General features: G+C 42.5%; 1 protein-coding gene across 1 annotated transcript in view; it reads right to left on the reverse strand.

Annotated features, from left to right (window-relative positions):
• The window catches only part of LOC145414877 (beta-sarcoglycan-like), a 144515-nt gene that overhangs the window by 114562 nt on the left and 7993 nt on the right, over positions 1 to 21960 (reverse strand). The window lies entirely within an intron of this gene.

Raw genomic sequence — 21960 nt, forward strand, 5'->3', positions numbered from 1 at the left:
TAAACTTACCAGAAGAGAAATGTAAATACTGAACTTACAAATACAGTACTGTGGAAAAGCAGGACATGATCACGTGATCAAAACAAACCGTGCGTGATGCTGTGCTGAGGTTCGAGGATTTGGCCTTTCAAAGGCCGCCTCTCTTGTGTAAATTTATAGTTTTCGTAATGGTTCTTTAATTTTACGTTGTCTTATATGTATCCCAGCACTAACCACGTGTAATTGCGAGCACATTCAGCGAGAATGTGTTCGGGGCGAGCTTACTGTGTATATATATATATATATATATATATATATATATATATATATATATTATATATTTATACTGTATATGTACAGTATATATATATATATATATATATAAATATATATATACATATATCGTTTTCGTTTTCGTTTTCGTTTTTAAAGGCTCCAACATGCTTGCATGTGTCGGCCTTGGTCACCTAATGGCGGCTCTCCACGCTGCACGATCCATTGCAGCCTCCCTGTTCAGTTCCTTAACCCTAAGGTCACAGTTAATGACCTCATCCCATGTCTTGCTCGGTCTACCCCTCATAACCCCACCCCCAATATTAACACTTCTCACCTTCCTCACCCAATTATCATCCCCCATACTCTCCACATGTCCAAACCACCTCAATCTACCTCTCCTCATCACAACACCAATACACTCCAGTCCCATCCTACCTCTCAACTCTTCCATTGTAAACCCAGCCCCTCTAGGCCTTGGACGCAGGGACGCACTGCACATCCACCTAATCATTGTCATTTCTGTACGTCTGAGCTGGCGAATATCTTCCTCCTTCACTGCCCAAGTCTCACTGCCATACAGCATTACACTCCTAACACATGCTACATACAAAGACCCCTTAGCACGTAGGGAGAGCCCTCTCAATGCCAGGCGAGGCAAGAGCTCCCTGAACTTCTTCCAACCACTTCTCACCCTAGCCACAGAGCTAGCTCCAGCCCCACCTCCAGCACACAACATGTCTCCCAGATAACAAAACTCTTCCACACACTCAAGAGATTCACCAGCAAGTTCAATCCTTTCACGCCTGACAATCTCCACCTGCTCACCCCGGCACGCCGTACACATAAAATCAGCATTATCTCGCAGTCTACCTCTGATAACACTACATCTCTTATGCACCCATTTATCACACACACTGCACAAGATGGAATTACTTCCCATGCCCTTGTGGCAAACAGCACATGGCCACTCTCCCTCGTCTTTGACAGTACCGCCACCAACCCTAGATATCATCACTTTTGTTTTATCTGCATTTACCCTTAAACCCTTTTGCCCCATACCATCTCTCCACTTCCTAAACCTTTCCTCCGCCTCCCTTTCATTCTCTGCAATCAACACCAAATCATCAGCATACAACAACTCCCACGGAAGTCCGTTTCTAAAGTCACGTGAAAGGGCTTCAAGTACCATGATAAACAACATGGGACTGAAGACTGACCCCTGATGCACACCAACATTCACGGAAAACTCATCACTCAAATCTCCATTCACTCTCACCTGGGTGTGAGCACCCACATACATGGCCATAACCACCCTAACCAGCCACTCCTCCATCCCAAGCTTTCTCATTGCCCACTTCATCACCTCTCTAAGGACTCTGTCAAAGGCCTTTTCCAAATCAACAAAAACAAAATAAAGATCCCTTCTCCTGCCAATATATTTTTCCTGAAGCTGTCGAACAATGAATATGGCATCAGAGGTCCCCCTACCTGGCATAAACCCAAATTGCATCTCATCAATATCCACTCTTTCTCTAATCATACCTTCTAAAACTCTCTCCATTACCTTCATTATCTGATCTAAAAGCTTTATACCTCTATAATTTCCTCTTTCCAGGGCATCACCCTTCCCTTTATACACATTTACAATTACACTCTTCAGCCAATCATCTGGGACAGCACACTCATAAATAATCCTATTTATCAGGTCAGTGACTAAACTCACCCCTATATCGCCTGAGGCCTTCAACATTTCGGCAGTCAACCCAGACACACCTGCTGCCTGCCCCACCCTCATCCTGCCTATTGCCTCACTCACAGTAGCAGTTTCAATCAAAGGCCAAGGGCCAGACACTGGATTTGCTGGCTCCAAACCTTCCCTGTCCCAGTCAAACTCCTCATTCAACAACCGGTTATAATGCTCTCTCCATGCATCTTTAATATCCTCACTGTTCACCACTACCCTTCCTTCATCATTCTTCACACACTGCTTACCTATGATATCCCGATTATCCCTCTTCACCTGACCTGTCACCCTAAATATATTTTGCCCTTCCCCATGATTTAGGTTATCAAGTAATTGTCTCTGTGACTCAGACTACCCTGCATACCTCTCTTCTAGCCCTACGCTTAGCAGCCAAATATTCCTCTTTGCTACCACCCTTCTTCCATTCCCGGCAAAGCCTTCTTTTCTCCTTAATTGCAGCTTCTACACCCTCATCCCACCACCAAGTTACTTTATGTCTTGGTGGTCCTCTTGTCCAGCCGCATGTTACATCAGTAACCCTCAAGAAATTGTTCTTGAGGGCTCTGTACTGTTCATTAACGCCTCTGTCTACAGCTCCCTGTTCAGCCACCACTCTCCTCAACTCGCTATAGAAAGGCATCCTTTACTACTTGGTTTTTCAGCTTCCATATTTTCCTCCTAGGTACATAAGTCCTCTTTTTCATCACTTGTTCTTTAAGCACCATATCACATATCAATAGTTTGTGCTGCTGCACACACTCCTCACTTCCTATAACTTTAACATCCCTCACTAACCTCCTATCGGCCCTCCTAACCAGAAAATAATCTATCTGACTGCTATTTCCCCCAGACTCATACGTAATTAACCTACTGTCTCTTTTCCTAAATATATATATATATATATATATATATATATATATATATATATATAAGTAATCCCTCCAATATCCGACGTAATAGGGCCATAGGCAGGTCCGGATAGTGGTCCTGTCCGGATATTGGGCCCCAGCTTATGGACTTGTACTTATGGACCCTAACTCAGAGAAACACCTATACAACTCCCTCTGGACATGCATAGCACCTATTTCAGACCCAAATCACACCAATAAGGGACATCAAAGACTGAAATAAATGCAAAAGAATCATAAAATATGGTTTTAGAGGTGAGTTTATACAATATTAAACATTCTGGGTACTTACAAGTCCCTGGCTCCTGGACTGGTTTGAACCGCCAGTTTGCAGTCCACAGTTAATCCTCTGCACTCTAAATTCTAATTTCTTAACACTGCACAACACTGTAAATTCCTGTGTGTTCTAGTGGCGAGGTATTGCAGTTTATTCACTGTTTATTCACAAAAACAAGCACCTGTGGCTTGCACTGCTATGAGCATCTGCTCTCGATCAGAGTTAAGCTGTGACTGTTGATGATGGCTGGGTAACAGAGTTGCCTGATCGCAACGGCCACATTACCAATCTCCTCAACTTTCATTACCAAATTTAACTTTTCATTACCAAATTCATAAAGCTAGCATTTATTCTTCACTAATTACTGTATATATATAAGTGGAAATACATGTAATCACTCTCCTTATAATTAACACCATGTTGATTATTTTCACGCTATGTAGGGTAGCAGATTAATCAGAGAGAGCAAACAATCCACCATCTCCAGCCTGTGTATCCTCATACATGTGAAAAATCCATTTGGTAATGCATTATTCTGATTCATTACCAAACGAATTTTTCATTACCAAATTGGCCCACACTTGGTAATGAAAAATACCAAATGGCAACCCTGACAGGGGAGGGGGGAGGAGGGAAAGGGTGAAGGGACCATGGTGTAACAGCTGTTCGGCGCCAGGCGGCAATTTCAAATTATGGGTGGGAAAAAAGTCAGATTTTTTTTTTAATTTTTTGTGGTTTTTGGCCCATTTTGGGAATACTGGATCCCAGGATGATTATGTCCGGTTAGTGGGGATGTTCGGATATTGGGCGTTCGGATATTAGAGGGATTATATATATATATATATATATATATATATATATACTGTATACTGTATATCTATATCTACATGTATATATATATCTTTATATCTATATCTGTCTATTTACCCATCTATCAACCTATATATATATACAGTATTTATATAGTAGGTACCCACAGTACGTGAGTTCAGGGTACGCGATCCTCATTGTACGTGAGGACCTATTTTTTCCGAATTTTAGTGTATTTTTTAATAGTACACAAACTGAAATCGTTGTAAGCAAGACGACAGCAAAGTGTGACCCAAATCCGGAGTTTACCCTAAGCATGCAACACTGCCACCCCAAGGAGCGCCAACCACCAGTGATGGAGAGTGGTACCCACAGTACGCCAGTTCAGAGTACAGTACCTGATCCTCATTGTACGCGAGGATCTATTTTTTTCCAAATTTTAGAGTATTTTTTAATAGTACACGAACTGAACTTGTTGTGGGCGAGACGGCAGCAAAGAGTGGCCCAAATCCGGGATTTACCCCAAGCATGCGACACTGCCACCCCAAGAAGCGCAAACCACCAGTGATGGAGAGTGGAGACCTGTCGATGAGGGAGCTCATCCGGGTACTGTGTGCCGTAGATAAATTCAAGGAAGAATTCAAGAAAATCAAACACTGTCAGTTGTGAGTGGAGGAAGTGATGACTTCACTTTGAAGGGTTTAAGAACGAAAAGAGTGCATTAGCTAGTGAAAGTGTCAAAAGTGCTGTTGACGAGAGTAGTGTGTCGGGTGGTGTGGCAGGTGGTGCAGGAGGGGCACGATAGGGTTCCGAGAAAATTTGCCAACAAGACAATAATTAACTTGTTTCTTCCTCGCTGTAGTCGCCTTTGAATACATATTCTAGCGCCACCCATTGCTGTTTTCATTAATGACAGCAAATTGTCTTGTTATTGTTGTGATGGCAAATTGACTTGACGGCAAATTCGCACGAAACCCTCATTATTAAGCCTGTTGTCCTCTTGGGTTACGATAAGCAGCCATATTTTATATGTTTTAGTTATGCCATATCCTTGTTCACTTAGTAAAGCCATATCTCGTTGGCTTACTTTATCTTAGGTAATATGTCTTAGATAGTTTCCCTGTACAGTACAATACTTAGATCTGAAAGGAGATTCAAGGGTTACCGATGAAGGGGGGTGCTGCCCATATGTAATTTTTCCCATAAGTTTATGTATTCAGAATACGCAAATTCCTAGTATGCGACGTCCTCTGCCCCCCAATCTAACTATCTATCTATCTATATACTGTATATATATATCCATCATCCAATCCTATGTAGCCCAATGAGCAGTGTAGGAACCCCGGTCTAGGCAAATTGGTCCTGACATTTAAAATGTGAGTGGCCTCACTAATCCCTGAGTGGCATTATATGAGCAATAAACCCCAACCACCCTCAATATAAACCTGCACCAGCTCAATCCGATTGGAGCACCTTAATTACCCTCTAAACCACCAGGCGCCATAATTTGGTTATACGGTTATCACCCAGAGTAGTAAATGGTTTCCTGGTGTCCAGGAAACCATTTGGCTTGTCACTCAATGTAGAGTCACCCATAGGCAGAAGGAAGAGGAAAGAATGAAGGAAAGAAAGACAGAAAAGGGAGTGTAAACTCACCCATACGCAGAAGAAAGTGGAAAGAATGAAGGAAAGAACGACAGAAGAGGAAAGAAAGAAGAGAGGAAAGGGCAGACACCCAAAGCAGCACTACATCAAGTGAGTGGATGGTAAGCACTCACACATATCATACACTATATATATATACAGTAATCCCTCCACTTTCTGATGTAACAGAGCCAAAAGCATGTCTGGAAAGTGGTCCTGTCTGGAAAGTGGGCCCCAGCCTCCTGGACTTGTACTTATGGACCCTAACCTACCCTTACTCAGAAAAACACCTATACAACTCCCTACTGGACATGCATAGCACCTATGTAAGACCCAAATCAAACCAATAAGGGACATAAAAGACTGAAATAAATGCAAAAGAACTAGAGAATGAGGTTTTAGAGGTGAGTTTACACAATATTAATCATTCTGGATACTTACAACAAGTCCCTGGCTCCTGGACTGGTTTCAACTACCAGTTTGCACACCACAGTTAATCCTTTGCACTCTAAATTCTAATTTCTTAACACTGCAAAACACAGTAAATTCCCGTGTGGTCTAGTGACGAGATATTGCAGTTTATTCACAAAAAACGAGCACATGTGGCTTCCATTACGATTAGCATCTGCTCTCGATCGGAGTTAGGCTGTGACTGTTGATGATGGGGTAACGGAGTTGCCAGATCACAACGGCCACATTACCAAACTCCTCAACTTTCATTACCAAATTTAACTTTTCATTACCAAATTCGTAAAGCTAGCATTTATTCTTCACGAATTATATATACAAGTGGAAATTCATGTAATCACTCTTCTTATAATTAACAGCAAGTTGATTATTTTCATGCTATATAGGCTAGCAGATTAATCAGAGAGAGCAAACAATCCACCATCTCCATCCTGTGTATCATCACACGTGAAAAATCCATTTGGTATTGCATTATTCTGATTCATTACCAAACGAATTTTTCATTACCAAATTGCCCCACATTTGGTAATGAAAAATACCAAATGGCCACCCTGACAGGGGAGGGGAGGAGGGGAGAGGAAGAAAGGGGTGAAGGGTCCATGGTGTAACAGCCATTTGGTGCCACGCAGGAATTTCAAATCATGGGTGGGAAAAAAATTGGATTTTGGGAGGATTTTTTTCTTTTTTTGGCCACTTTTGGGTTCCGAAGATACGGGCCCACAATGTCCGGTAAGTGGGGTGTCCAGAAAGTGGGCGTCCGGAAAGTACAGGGATTACTGCACACACATATATATATATATATATATATATATATATATATATATATATATATATATTCATTCATTCATTCATTGCCAGACGCCATGTATCCCAAACGGGGTGGCCAAGGGCTTAGAGTTAATTGTTTTACAGGGAGGGGCACTAATCCTCCACCAACCCCACTTGACACGTAGGGAGAATATATATATATATATATATATATATATTCATCCATCCATCATCCAATCCTACGTTGCCCAATGAGGAGCATAGAAGCCCGGGGCTAGGCAGTTGGACCTGACATTTAAGATGAGAGTGACCAACCTCACTCATCCCTGAGTGGCATTACGTGAGCAATAAACCCCAACCATCCCTTGGATATAAACCTTTCGGCTCAATCCAACTGGAGTGCAATAATTACCCACTAAACCACCAGGTGCCAAAATATGGTTATATGAATACCGCCCAGCGTAGTAAATGGTTTCCTGGTGTGCAGGAAACCATTTGGCTTGTCACTCAGTGTAGTCACCCACAGGCAGAAGGAAGAGGAAAGAATGAAGGAATGAAAGACAGAAGAGGGAGTGTAAAGTCACCTGTAGGCAGAAGGACGAGGAAAGAATGAAGGAAAGAAAGATAGAAGAAGATGGAAGGAAAGAAGGATGGAGGAGGGGACAGGGCAGACACCCGAGAGCAGCACTACATTGAGTGAGTGCATGGTGAGTGCCCCCACCTACCAGAAATATATACAGTATATATATACTGTACATATATATACTATATATATATATATATATATATATATATATATATATATATATACACACACTCAATCCATGAGTAACACGTGGTTGAGTAACACGTTTTTGTTTTAACGCGGTCAGCATAATGAGACATGTCATGTCAACACGCGGAAAAACTCGAGCTCACGCAGGAAGTCAGCTGGCCTGGCGACTAAATTTGAAAGTCGCGCGCGATGACGTCACCTTCTAAACTCCGGGTACCTTTCCTGGGCACATATTTCCATTCTGTATGGGTATATATCTCAATACCACACCCAGCCACCTCAGCCAAGCAGCCCTAGTGGGATAGGTTAGGTATTAAGATTGAGAGAATTTTGCCTGGGAAACACACTGAGCATATTTTCGAGAAAAACCTATGGTTAGTTTTGAAACGACTGGGGGAGCATCGTTCCTGGCTGAGGGTTCCCGGTGGTGAGATGAAAACACATACAGAATGGAAATATGCTTCATGGGCACACTCAAGGCCAAATGATTTGATGAAATTTATGGGTTTCGGAATTTCAAGGGGTGAAATGGAACGAAAATGTATGCTAATCAGAAAAAAAAAAAAAAACATGTGTTCTCATAAGTCAGAGTTCAGTTCCACATTCTTCATTCGATTTCATGCTTCCCAACACATTTTGGACCAACTGGGCATATGGTTATCGGTCCTTTCTCATGCCTCATCTAGTTCTTACCCACTCATAATGGGTTTTGCAGTTTTAAGGGACAAAATGGAATGAAAATGTTTGCTAATTAGACAAAAAGTTACTCTTATCCATGTTTTCTCGTAAGTTAGCGTTCAGTTCTACATTCTTCGTTCGATTTAGTGCTTCCCAACACATTTCCAACTAACTGAGCATACGGTTATCAGTCCTTTCTCGCACCTCGCCTAATTCTACCCCACACTCAAAATGGGTTTCACAGTTTTAAGGGATGAAATGAAACAAAAATGTTTCCTAATTTAAAAAAAAAAAATACTTTCATCCATGTGTTCTCGTAAGTTAGTGTTCAGTTCCACATTTTCGTTCGAATTCGTGCTTCCCAACACGTTTCGGACTGACTGAGCATACGGCCATAAAGTCCTTTCTAGCATCTATTTACTTCACAGTCATATGGGTTTCACAGTTTTAGGGGACGAAACTGAACGAAAATGTTTGCTAACCAGAAAAAAAAAAAAAATTACTTCCATCCATGTTCTCTCATAAGTTAGCGTTCAATTCCACATTCTTCACTCTTCTTCTTGATAGTCTTATATTTTTCAGATTACATATGGGAAGTAAATAAACGTTTCACGCTAAATCTGTTTCCCCGTTGTTTTTAGCTGTGTTCCACTGTGTCAATTCGTTTGACTCATCAGGGTTACAGTGAAAGGGTCTGTCATAAGTGTTTAACTACACGACCTAACCTAGCTTAACTATACCTAATAATTTAACCTATTCTAACTTAGCAACCAGTTGGGAAATTAGGAGACGAAAATCACCTTTGAGTACGTCAAGACAATCACCTTTGAGTACGTCAAGACAATCATAGGTACAGTTTAAGGAACGTGATGATAAAAAGTTGGAAGTTTTTTATTCATCACCCTTAAAATAGTCAGAAAAACACTGAAAACAAACTGGAGGAATACGAATTGAATTGGTAAGGTCCTTCTACTGCTTTAAGTAAAGCGTACGTTTACCAAAATGGCAAAAGAGTGTGGCGTACATGAAAGCACCATCATAACGATTTGGAAGGACCAGGAGAAGATAAAGATCGTGCGACAGAAGTGATGCGAACCTTGTAGCTCTGAAAGTTTATAAATTTTGTCCTGAAGCTGACTGAGAAGCTTAGGCCTATAGGGTGTTATGTGGAGTGTCAGAGAAATTCTCATTTTTATTCCTCCTTACCACCTTACCCCGTGTAACTTACCCCCACTTATACGCACCATCAGGTAAAACAGTGAGATATAATTATTGTAATTAAGAGCATCAGTGGTATTAGAAATAACATTAACAAAAAAGTCGGGCTAGATACCTTTGTGTTGATACGTAGCTTCCCGGCACTCATCTCCCACCCCCCACTGATAATGTTGTCAAAGTTTCACCTTCTCGTATCATGTGGCCTTCGGGAGAGACGTTAGGCCGTATGGTTAGACTAAAATTTATGGGTCTGGCAGTTTTAAGGGATGAAATGGAACGAAAATGTTTGCAAACCAAAAAAAAGTACAGTATTCTTTCATCCATGTGTTCTTGTGAGTTAGCACTCCGTTTCACATTATTCGTTCGATATCACTTTTCCCAACACATTTCGGACTGACTGAGCAGTTTAGCTATATGCTTAGTCTGTCTGAAATGTGTGGGGGAAGCGTGATATCAAATGAAGAATGTGAAACGGAACGATAACTCACGGGAACATCAGGATGAATGTAATTTTTTCTGGTTGGCACAAATTTTCGTTCTGTTTCGTCCCCTAAAACCGTCAAACCCATAAATTTTCGTCTAACCATATGGCCTAAGGTCTCTCCTGAAGGCCACATGATGCGAGAGATGGCGAAACTTTGACAACAACATTGGGGTTGTGAGGCGGGAGGAAAATACCATGGAGCTACGTATCAACAAAAGGGTACCCAGCCCAACTTCTGTTTTTGTTAATGCTATTTTTAATACCACTGATTTTTAAAATTACAATAGTTTTCACTCTCATCTTAAATGTCAGGACCAATGGCTTAGCCCCGGGCTCCTACGCTCCTCATGGGGCAATGTAGGATTGGATGATAGATGGATGGATATCTCATTGTTTTTTCTGATGGTGGGTGCAAGTGGGGGTAATTTACATAGGGTTAGGTTGTAAAAGGGTTAGAAGTGAGAGTTATGAAAAGTCGCCAGAACACACTGTACCATTATACACATAAACATATTGTCTGAGTGACGCGGATTTGGGTACCAAGGTCCTTGTCCAGTCCTTATTGCCCGCGGTACTCGTGGTTTGAGTGTACATATATATATATATATATACATATATACTGTATATAACCCCCCTGGGGGTAGGGTTTTTTTTCAAGAATACTCCCCCAGTATCCTAGCTTGTCGCAAAAGGCGACTAAAAGGGTTGGCGGAGGGTTAGTGCCCCTCCCCGGAAAACAACTAAAAAGACAGACAAGAAGCCTCGAACAAGGACTGACCAAACGATGACGACCCAGGACCGGACAAAGGACTTGGTAATGGAATGTAAGAGGAGCGAATGATGAGGTGAAAGAGAGAGAGAGATTGTCCAGGTGCCTGAGGGTGCGAAAGTGGATGTATGTGGAATAACTGAAACAAAATGGAGAGGAGAAAGTGTGAGAGAATGGGAGAATGGATGGGGTACATGTGCAGGAGTAGGTGAGAATGAGAGGGCAGAGGGAGTATGTATAGTTGTGAGTAAAAGATGGAAGAAGAGCATAAGACAGTATGGATCACTTGGGTCAAGGATTGTGTGTGTAAGGTTGAAAGTTGGAATACAAATGTGGGTGATAGTGTGTGAGTATGTGCCAACGCAAGATCATGCTAGCAGAGTGAGAGAAGAGTTCTGGACAAATGTGGAAGTGTGCATGGAAAAGTTTGGAAGGAATGAGAGAGTGTTTTTGATCGGTGATATGAATGGTAAAGTAGGGAATGTGAAGGTGGATGGAATAGTTGGTGAGTGGGGTGAGCCTGCTGATTGATTATGTGTGTGTGGATGAAAGGATGCAAAGATGTGTAATGGATGCAAGAGCTTATAGAGGTTGGGGGAGTGGACTTTCTGACCACTACCTGGTGGTGGCCAGAATTAGGATCCAAGTTAGATGGAGAAATAGAAGAAGGGAAACACGAGAGGAAGGAGTAGTTGCAAGGAACGTGGAAAGGTTAAAAGAGGATGAGAAAAAGGCAGAGTATAAGAGAGAAGTGGAGGAACGATTGGGCAAACATGAACTGGAGCAGATAGGGGACGTGGAAGGTGTGTGCAGGATATTTTCAGAAGAAATATGTGAAGCATGTGATGTGGTGTGTGGGAGAAAGAGAAGACGGAAGGGGGTGCAAGGAACAGCGTGGTGGAATGAAGAGGTGAGACAGGCTGTGGCACAAAAGAAGAAAGCATATAATGAATGGATGAGAAATAGGGGCGTGGAAGAAGTTGAGAGGTGGAAGCGAGAGTTATATGTAGAAAGAAACAGAGAGGTGAAAAGATTAGTAAGAGAGAGTAAGAAGAGAGTGGATGAGGAATTTGGAAGGAATTTGAGTGTAAGGTGGAGGGACTGTAAGAAATTGTTCTGGCAAGAGGTGAAGAGAGTAAGACAGGGTGGAAGTGAGGTTAGCAGGGGAATGAAAGATAAAAATGGTAGATTACTCGTGGAGAAGGGAGAAAAAGTGAGCAGATGGAGACAACACTTTAAGGAATTGTTGAACATAGAGGATGGAAGTAATGCGAGTATAAGTGGCTAGGGAATGGCTAGGAGAAGGAGGGAGGTGAGAAGACAGGAAGAAATCAGTAGGATAGAAGTTGTGGAAGCAATGAAGAAAGTTAAATTGGGGAAAGCCCCAGGAATTGATGGAGTGTGTGGTGAAATGCTGAAGCATGGGGAACAGATAATAGTAGAATGGATGTGGAAGATGTGCAGATTGGCCTGGGAGGAAGGTAGAGTCCCGGAGAATTGGAAGTCAGGTATAATTATTCCCTTGTACAAAGGAAAAGGGGAAAAAGAAGTGTGTGGTAATCATAGGGGCATTTGTCTCCTTAGTATAATAGGAGAAGTGTATGGTAGGATACTTATTGACAGAGTCAGAGAAAGAACAGAGGAATTAGTTGGAGAAGAACAGGGAGGCTTTAGGAAGGGAAGAGGTTGTGTAGATCAGATATTCATTCTTAGATCTTTAGTGGAAAAGTTTCTAGAGAAGGGAAAGAAGTTGTATGCGCCTTTCATGGATTTGGAGAAAGCATATGACAGGATGGATAGACAAGGATTGTGGAAAGTATTAAGAATATATGGAGTAGATGGGAAGTTGTTGAATGCTGTGAAGAGTATGTATGATGGTGCTAAGGCTACAGTGCGTGTGGTTGGTGAACTGAGTGAATTTTTCTCTTTGAAGGTTGGGTTGAAACAGGGATGTGTCATGTCTCCATGGTTGTTCAATCTGTACATGGATGGGGTAATAAAAGAGGTACAAGGTAGGGTAGTGGATGTTGGAGTGGCCCTGGTGAGAGAGGATAGTGTTGGGAAACTCCCTGTACTCTTGTTTGCAGATGATACTGTGTTGTTGAGTGAAGACGAAGGGGAGCTGCAAGGCTTGGTGGATGAGTTTGGGAGAGTGTGTAAGAAACGGAATCTAAAGGTGAATGTAGGGAAGAGTAAAGTGATGGTCTTTGAGAGAGGTGAAGTTAGTGAATGTACAACGAGGTTGGATGGTGAGGAATTGGAAAATGTGAGTACGTTTAAGTACTGTACTTGGGTAGTGTGATGAGTAAGGATGGAGGTTTGGAGGGTGAAGTGCTTGAAAGGGTACAGCAGGGAAGAAAGGTTGCTGGTTCCTTGAAGGCAGTGATAAGAAACAGGGGAGTGAGCATGGAAATGAAAACATTCTACATGACAGTATTGTGATACCAACTTTAACATATGGAAGTGAAGCTTGGACGTTGTTGGAAGGACACAAGTCAAGAGTGAGAGCAGTGGAAATGAGTTATTTAAGAGGAGCCTGTGGAGTCATATGGAGAGACAGGCTGACAAATGAGGATATAAAGGAGCGTTGTGGTGTGGATGTGGATGTGATAGGAAGCGTTATGAGGAACACACTGAGGTGGTTTGGCCATGTGGAGAGGATCGAGGGTGACAAACTGACGAAGGGAGTGTATGTGAGTGAGGTGGAGGGGGGAAGAGGGAGGGGGAGGCCGAGGATGAGATGGAGGGATGGGGTGGAGAGATATATGAGAGAGGGGGGTGTGATTTGGGAGCAGGGCAGTGAAATGGCGGGGGACAGGGTGACGTGGAGGCGATTTGTTTGTGGCCACCCCAAACGGGATTGAGGCGTCTGGCAATAGATAGATAGACAGTATATATACATAGAGAGATAGAGAGAGAGAGAGAGATCAATGTGTTTGCCTGTCTGTATTAAAATTATATTTAAGGAAGGTACACACATGAAGATATCATATTTTTAAGCAGTGAGTTATAGGATCATGGAATGTAATGGGAGTGAATGATGAGGTGAAAGAGAGAGAGATTGTCGAGGTGCTTGAGGGTGCGAAAGTTGATGTATGCAGAATAACTGAAACTAAATGGAGAGGTGAGAGTGTGAGAGAATGGGAGTATGGATGGGGTATATGTGCAGGAGTAGGTGAGAATGAGAGGGCAAAAGAAGGAGTATGCATAGTTGTGAGTAAAAGATGGAAGAAGAGCATAAGAGAGTATGGATCACTTGGGTCAAGGATTGTGTGGGTAAGATTGAAAGTTGGAATACAAACGTGGGCGATTGTGTTGCATGTATGCACCAATGCAAGATCGTGCAAGCTGAGTGATTGAAGAGTTCTGGACAAATGTGGAAGTGTGCATGGAAAAGTTTGGAAGGAATGAGAGGGTGTTTTTGATCAGTGATATAAATGGTAAAGTAGGGAATGTGAAGGTGGATGGAATAGTTGGTGAGTGGGGTGTGCCTGCTGAGATAGATGAGAATGGCAGTGCATTAGTGGACATTTGTGCTGGGAGGGGATTGGTGATAGCCAATACCCTCTCCAGGCACAAAATGATCCACAGGTATACATGGCGAGTGATAAGAAGGGTGGGTGGTGAACTGAATGAAAGGAAGGCAATGACTGATTATGTGTGTGTGGATGAAAGGATGCAAAAATGTGTAATGGATGCAAGAGCTTATAGAGGTTGGGGGAGTGGACTTTCTGACCACTACTTGGTGGTGGCCAGAATCAAGATCCAAATAAGATGGAGAAATAGAAGAAGGGAAGGACGGGAAGAAGGAATATTTGTAAGGAGAGTGGAAAGGTTACAAGAGGATGAGAAAAAGGCAGAGTATAAGAGAGAAGTGGAGGAACGATTGGGCAAATATGAATTGGAGCAGATGGGGGACGTGGAGGGTATGTGCAGGATATTCACAGAAGAAATATATGCTGCATGTGATGTGGTGTGTGGGATGAAGAGAAGATGGAGGGGGGTGCATGGAACAGCATGGTGGAATGAAGAGGTGAAACAGGCTGTGGCACAAAAGCAGAAAGCATACAATGAATGGATGAGAAGTAGGGGTGTGGAAGAAGTTGAGAGGCGGAACAGAGAGAGTTATATGTAGAAGGAAACAGAGGTGAAAAGATTAGTAAAAGAGAGTAAGAAGAGAGTGGATGAGGAATTTGGAAGGAATTTGAGTGTAAAGTGGAGGGACTAAGAAAATGTTCTGGAAAGAGGTGAAAAGAGTAAGACAGGGTGGAAGTGAAGTTAGCAGGGGAGTGAAAGATAAAAATGGTAGATTACTAGTGGAGAAGGGAGAAAAAGTGAGCAGATGGAGAGAACACTTTAAGGAATTGTTGAACATAGAGGATGGAAGTAATGCGAGTATAAGTGGCTGGGGAATGACTGGGAGAAGGAGGGAGGTGAGAAGACAGGAAGAAATCAGTAGGATAGAAGTTGTGGAAGCAATGAAGAAAGTTAAATTGGGGAAAACCCCAGGAATTGATGGAGTGTGTGGTGAAATGCTGAAGCATGGGGGAGAGATAGTAGTAGAATGGATGTGGAAAATGTGCAGATTGGCCTGGGAGGATGGTAGAGTCCCTGAGGATTGGAAGTCAGGTATAATTATTCCCTTGTACAAAGGAAAAAGGGGAAAAAGAAGTGTGTGGTAATCATAGGGGCATTTGTCTTCTTAGTATAATAGGAAAAGTGTATGGTAGGATACTTATTGACAGAGTTGGAGAAAGAACAGAGGAATTACTTGGTGAAGAACAGGAAGGCGTTAGGAAGGGAAGAGGTCATGTAGATCAGATATTCATTCTTAGATCTTTAGTGGAAAAGTTTCTAAAGGAGGAAAAGAAGTTGTATGCGGCTTTCATGGATGTGAAGAAAGCATATGACAGGGTGGATAGACAAGGATTGTGGAAAGTATTAAGAATATATGGAGTAGATGGGAAGTTGTTGAATGCTGTGAAGAGTATGTATGATGGTGCTAAGGCTGCAGTGCGTGTGAGTGGTGAACTGAGTGAATTTTTCTCTTTGAAGGTTGGGTTGAAACAGGGATGTGTCATGTCTCCATGGTTGTTCAACCTGTACATGGATGGGGTAATAAAAGAGGTACAAGGCAGGGTAGTGGATGTTGGAGTGGCCCTGGCGAGAGAGGGTAGTGTTGGGAAACTTCCTGTACTGTTGTTTGCAGATGATACTGTGTTGTTGAGTGAAGACGAAGGAGAGCTGCAAGGCTTGGAGGATGAGTTTGGGAGAGTGTGTATGAAACGGAATCTAAAGGTGAATGTAGGGAAGAGTAAAGTGATGGTCTTTGAGAGAGGTGAAGTCAGTGAATGTACAGCGAGGTTGGATGGTGAGGAATTGGAAAATGTGAGTACGTTTAAGTACTTGGGTAGTGTGATGAGTAAGGATGGAGGTTTGGAGGGTGAAGTGCTTGAAAGGATATAGCACAGAAGAAAGGTTGCTGGTTCTTTGAAAGCAGTGATAAGAAGCAGGGAAGTGAGCATGGAATTGAAAAAGTTACTACATGACAGTATTGTGACACCAACTCTAACATATGGATGTCACGGGGTTTTTAAGGATATTCAATATTAAAGGATAATTTTCAATAATACTGGTAGCAGGAACAATGAATTGTCTTGCTAAAAATCAAGCAATGATTACTTTATTCTGGCTTGCTTCGCCGATTCTCTAAGAATGAGAATTTATAAACTTTCTCAACAGTACACAGCAAAAACTAATTCCTCACAATTGCTGTTTATTAGTACTGTTAGCCTCTGGAGAAAGTGACTTCACCCCTGACAATCAATAACTAATGCTATTATTGATATCAGGTTCTTGCTGATGCATTAACTCCTAGATGGCACAACGGATTTTAAGCTTAATACAACAAGACTGGCCTAAGTACCAGTTATGAATAGCAAAGTGTTTATGCAAGCTAGGAGCTGTAAGGGAAATAAGCTTAATTATGGAAAATAAAACACGAGTTTACATTACATTAAACTCGAGAAAAAGATCTGTTAAATTCATTTATTACAAAGGAATAAATTTACGTTACACATCAAAGTGAATTCAAATAAGGAGATCACACTCATTCGCTCACTCAAAAGCTAAACTCTTAAACCTAGGAAAAATACGAAAAGAAAATACTGGTCAGAAAAGTGGACAAAGCGGATGACTGGGCGTCGTTACTGGAAGGACACTGCACTCACTGTCTCTCGCCGATTCACCGTCTAGGTAGAATTCAGGAACTGGACAACAGGAATATGCTCTGGGCCCAACCTGCTTTCACGGCGCTCAAACCTTGACTGACTAAATCGTGGGAAAGAGGGAAGTGTTGTGGCCTCATTACCAATGGCTAGAATGAGCGAAACACACCCACAACAAATCGCTCAGCGGAAGCGCTAATGTCTCGCACAGAGACGATCACTTATGACAGTGAAGAATTGTTCTGAAAACACTCCCGACCGGGTAAACGGTTAACTGAACGATAAACACTGGGATTCTACTAGAGTTCACGGTTTCCCAATAAATTTAATGTCACGAGCCAACTCGTGACAATGGAAGTGAAGCTTGGATGTTGCTGGAAGGACACAAGTCAAGAGTGAGAGCAGTGGAAATGAGTTATTTAAGAGGAGCCTGTGGAGTCACATGGAGAGACAGGCTGACAAATGATGATATAAAGGAGTGTTGTGGTGTGGATGTGGATGTGATAGGAAGCATTAGGAGGAATACACTGAGGTGGTTTGGTCATGTGGAGAGGATGGAGGGTGAAAGACTGACGAAGAGAGTGTATGTGAGTGAGGTGGAGAGGGGAAGAGGAAGGGGGAGGCCGAGGATGAGACAGAGGGATGGGGTGGAGAGGTATATGAGAGAGGGGGGTGTGAGTTGGGAGCAGGGCAGTGAAATGGCGGGGGACAGGGTGACGTGGAGGCGATTTGTTTGTGGCCACCCCAAACGGGATTGAGGCATCTGGCAATAGATTGATAGATAGAGTTATAGGTCCCACATATAGCTTTGAAGACAGTGGGATTGAATCAGCTTAGGTTTTTTCTCCATTCCCACAAAATATCACTACAAAAATGGAAATATGTCAGGAATTCTGTGGTGCACCCTCACCTCATGTTTTGTTTATTTCTGTCAGTTGATACGAAATGCTGCTTTGTGATTGGCAAACAGTTCCAAGGTGTATTTTCATAAAGCTGCTGTGACTGGCAGGGGTATCATAGGGTGCCTTCTGAGGGAAAGTTGCCTTTCCATAGAAAGGCACACCAAAGGCGCCTTTAAAGTTGTTTTAGTAGGGAATCGGGAGCGCCATCAAAGGCACCTTTGACCTGCTGTACAAAAAGACACCTTTCATCAACTGGTGCCTTGGCTAGAGGCTCATTTTGAGTATCCAGCCCCCCAAAAGACCTGGTACAAGGTCACAAAGAGGTCATAAAGTGTGACCTCACAAATAAGAGACTAAATGGGGAGGCTGCCAGAGATCGAGCAGCGTGGAGAGCCGCCATTAGATGACCAAGGGTGATGCATACATGCATGCTGGAACCTTTATAAACAATACGACAATACAGTACTTATTCTTGATTTTACTCTATTCCTTCTGCTTCTTTTCCCCTAACCCAGCTCTTTTTCGAGATATCTTCTTACTCTCGAATCCCCCCTTCCCCTTTTCTCTTTGAGTTCCACCCCTTCTTGCCTGTTCTGGCTTATCTCTTTCTCATGTTCTCCGTCTGCACTTGTCTCTATCATCTTTGGCATCTTCTGCGATCCTCAGTCCGTTCCTCAATCCTGCCATGTTCTAAGTCATGCACCTCCCTCCCATATCTTCTTCACCCCCAATAGCTGAGTACTTCCTCAAGCACTGTCAACTGTTGCAATATAGATGGCTTGAAGTCAGAAGGTGTTACTGGGTTTGGTGTAGTGCCTCCTGATTGCTTTAATTGGTACTGTCTTCCTTGATATAGGTATGCCAGTATCTTAAGGGCATAGTTATATGGCCTATTATATTGTCTGCTGTACTGTATATAATCTTATACCTCTCTTTCCTTTGTTGTTTTTACAGATTCTCTCAGTTCCCTTCTATGCTCTGTTCTGTCTCCAATTAGCATCCCATCATTCTTTGGATTTTAGAGTGGTTGTTTCACATGTTCATCTGAAAGAAAACAGTACGGCTCTGTTGGATTCCAAACCACTTCAGTATTTTTGGTAATGGATGAGTGGATGACCTAGCTCAGTCTGTTGGTTCACTGCCTGTTTCCACTGCTTCGTTACCTTCATCTGACTTCCCTGTTATCTTTTCTAAGGGATCATTGGCAATCTTGTTATCTCTGACTGGTGCCAATAAACTGAAGTCCATCAAACCTTTTGTTGCTCTATGGTCCACTCCAGGTCATTGTAACTGATGGTGGGAAATTGCACTGGCTAATCTTCAGACTGGCCATTGTAGGCTTACCAATTCCTTTTTTATGCTTGGGGGGGTCTTCCCTTCTCCGTTTTCACTGTCAGTCTCATTTGTCGTTTCATATTTAACCTGGCTGACTACCCTGTATCATTCTGCATCAACTTGTCCTTCTTTTTTGTCTCAACTCAGTTGTCCACCTTCCCTTAGCAATAATCTGTGTGAACCCCCTCAGTTTTGCCTTGTGACCATCTTATGTCTTTTACCTGCCTACGTATTCTTTCTGAGAGCTGACTCCTTCCACTTTTCTCTATGCTTTTTCCTTTCTTTATTCTTAATAGTTACATTTCTTTTCTTTGCCTGTCCCTAAATTTGAATTAGCATCATATGGACTCTGCTGCCCAGTGCTAGAGTTTTGTTATTCAATTCAATACTTACAAATGCCAAACAACACCTCAGCACATGGGTATGTGATAAATGCAACACATCCACATTTGCTTCTATCACACCAAAGATACCTCTCCTCCCAACACCCCCTACTCACACAACCACTATCACAACTCAAGCCAAGCCCAAAAACAACACCTATAACACAGACCTGCACTGGACATACATTGCCTTAAACCTGCAGCTTAAAGATATTAAACTAAATGTCAGTGGCCTCAATTTCAAAAAAATAATTTAAAAACTTTCTCACCTGCCACAAAATAGACATTGTACTCCTACAAGAAAGAAAGCTCACATGCAAACTGATGACTCCAAACACCGATAACTACTCACATATTCGCATAGACAGAACAGATCAACATGGAGGAGGTCCTGTCACCTATTTTAGGACATTTGTTTGTCCTCTACGAAGACACATCACAGACAACACAATCGTTTTTAGAATGACACTACATTAGATACAGTATCTGGTGCCAAATCCAGTCATAAAACAACATTTTTAACATTTACATTCCCTCCAACACCTCCCATGCCATAGCAGTGCAGAACTGTAGAAACATCAGCTTCTTTTCCAAACAAAGATGCCGAAGTCGATCATAGTACGGGAATGAAATGATAAAGCCATGAACTGGTACAAAATATACATCGTATAAGGTCTTGACATGGCATCACAGTTCAACATGTATATTCTCAATGACACATCACAATGCACCAACATCCCATTCCAAGCATACAACCTTCCCTCATCCCTTGACATCACTTTGTTTGCCTGCACTTTCACTTACCAACACCAGGTGAATGGTACCAAACTCTTCAGATCACCTCCCACTCATTACCACCACAAGAATGTGTTCTAAACCAAAGTGATCACACATTACTTACACAAAATACAAGAAATCAGACTGGACAACATTCACTGAAGACACTGCACACCACCTTAACGCACTAAAAAAAACACCTATCACCAACAATGACAAAAACATTAAGAAATTTAACACCATATTTACCATCCATCCATCATCCAACCTTATGTCACCCTAAGAGGACCAAAGGAACCTGGGGCTAGGCAAGTTGGTCCTGGCATTTAAGATGAGAGTGACCACCCTCATTCATCCCTGAGTGGCATTATGTGAGCAATAAACCCCAACCATCCCTTGGATATAAACCTACACAGGCTCAATTTGATTGGAGCACCTTAATTACCCACTAACCCACCAGGCACCACAATCTGATTGTATGGTTACCACCCAGTGTAGAAAATGGTTTCCTGGTGTATAGGAAACCATTTAGCATGTCACTCAGTGTAGAGTTACCCACAGGCAGAAGGAAGAGAAAAGAAAGAAAGAAAGAAAGACAGAAGAGGGAGTGTAGTCACCAGCGGGCAGAAGAAAGAGGAAAGAATGAAGGAAAGAAAGACAGTAGAGAAAGGAAAAACGAGAGGAAAGGGCAGACACCCAAAGCAGCACTACATCGAGTGAGTGGATGGTGAGCACCCCCACCTACCACTAAGTACACTGAGACTAAATGCACTTAATTAGGGTATTTACAGGGACAGACTCTGGGCAACAAGAAGAAACACTCTCCCTACTGTACAAGCAATATAACTGTCAGATCAGTACAGTGCACCCTCACGTAATGCGAGTTTATGGGTGGCAGAAACCCTCCCATTCTGATTTCGCATTGCGTGAACCAAAGAATTTATGGGAAAAATTGTATGTAGTGGACAGCCCACCCAGGGCTTGGTCTTCGGGTCCCCTTCCAGCCTACTCTACCCTGCTAATACTTTGTCTAATAGTACTTCTAATTGGACCAACAAATAAAACAACAAACAGAACACCATGTACCATTATTTAAGTGACTTCTGGGCTTGTTAAGAAGGGAGGTGGGTGGGTATCTCGGGGCATCTACTCTTGCCCCGTGGGGTGGGGCACCCCGTTGTCACTCACTGCCACTACTGAGGTCTCCTGGAGGTGCCATAAAGCCTTCAAAGTCAACAGACCATGGTGAACTGTTAGGATGTTAAAATAGACCACAGGATGCGAGGTACAACATGTGCTCTTGCGGCAATATGGAAGAGAAGTGTCTGTTTACCCAGGAAAGTCGGTAGCTGGCCTGCAGATAGCTGGCCAGCTGCCCGCCATTTTGAACCTGGCTTGTTGCCAGCCACCTGCCTCATGTGACTGATTCACATTGTCCAGCCCGACACTCATAGTAATGGCTGGAGTTCATTTTTGCCTTGGAATCATACAGCCAATTCGCATGTTGGGAAGTTCGATTACCAGATTTCACATACAAT

Source organism: Coenobita brevimanus, chromosome 101, assembly GCF_032717465.1.
Source record: "Coenobita brevimanus isolate Jiangsu-jjx chromosome 101, ASM3271746v2, whole genome shotgun sequence".
NCBI lineage: Eukaryota > Metazoa > Arthropoda > Malacostraca > Decapoda > Coenobitidae > Coenobita > Coenobita brevimanus.